This window comes from Cucurbita maxima, unplaced genomic scaffold (genome assembly GCF_002738345.1).
Source record: "Cucurbita maxima cultivar Rimu unplaced genomic scaffold, Cmax_1.0 Cma_Scf00327, whole genome shotgun sequence".
NCBI classification, from domain to species: Eukaryota; Viridiplantae; Streptophyta; class Magnoliopsida; order Cucurbitales; family Cucurbitaceae; genus Cucurbita; species Cucurbita maxima.
The window spans coordinates 35,343-36,464 of record NW_019272343.1 but is presented as its reverse complement, the minus strand read 5'-3'; the positions used below and the strand labels follow the sequence as shown (position 1 = coordinate 36,464).

Genomic DNA, 1,122 nt, shown 5'->3' with positions numbered 1-1,122 from the left:
TTGTTACGGTAAAAAATGGACAATATTTTTTAGTGTTTGGAAATGGGAACGAAGCATTTCTTAGAAGAGTGTGGAAACCTCTCCCTAGTAGACTCATTTTAGAATTGTGAGGCTGGTGATGATACGTAATGGGCAAAATCGGACAATATTTGTTAGCGGTGGGTTTGGGCTATTGCGAAAGCTATCAAAGCAAGTCACCAAGCGTTGTGCCAGCAAGGACGTTGGGCCCCCAAGGAGAGTGTATTATGAGATCCAACATTGGTTGGAGAGGGGATGAAACATTCCTTATAAGGATGTGGTGGGCTTGAGCTATTATAAACAACTAGCTGGAATAGCTCAGTTGGTTAGAGCGTGTGGTTGTTAACCATAAGGTCGAAGGTTCAAACCCTCCTTCTAGCGATGGTAATAATAAATCTACCTACTCTAAATGAATTATGTTATGACTTGTTAGGATGTTACATAAAGTAGTATGCTAGTTGAAGCCCAGGTCAATGGGTAGGTATGTGAGCTCGCAAGGGAGCACAATGAATTATGTTATGACTTGTTAGGATGTTACATAAAGTAGTATGCTAGTTGAAGCCCAGGTCAATGGGTAGGTATGTGAGCTCGCAAGGGAGCAAATGTGTGTGTATGTAATTCATGAGTAGAGAAGAAGTATGCACATCAAAATTCTACCCGGACATGAATATGAGACCAAGACCATGAAATGATATTTTATGATAACCATGATTTCATGTGTTTGCGTGAGTAGAGAAGTAGTGGAGTTACTTAATGAGTATTTCTTAAAATACTCAAGACATGCACTGCTCTTATTTTTTAGGTAAAGGCAAGGCACCTCTGCACAAATGACGATGTCGAGATGACGACCATGGGATCAAACGTACACAACACTAGTGAGATAGAGGGGTAGGATCAAACGTACAAAGACGGTTAACATCATGAGAAAGAAGGAGAAGAAACAAGATGTAGACAACGAGTTTTGATACGGAGGAATGAAGAAAGGAAAATGCATGGAAACGAGTGGAGAAGACGAACTCGAATACCCGCAACCTCATTCCAGTCAAGCAACCCCATACCCAGTTTGGTCTAGTAACTAGATACCCACCAACAATCAGTCTAGTA

At 41.0% G+C, this 1,122-nt stretch overlaps 1 non-coding gene across 1 annotated transcript; it reads left to right on the top strand.

Moving 5' to 3' along the window:
- Positions 1-325: 325 nt before the first annotated feature.
- Positions 326-399, top strand: TRNAN-GUU. The gene has a single exon. It is a non-coding gene; the product is annotated as a tRNA-Asn (tRNA).
- The last annotated feature ends 723 nt before the right edge of the window (positions 400-1,122 follow it).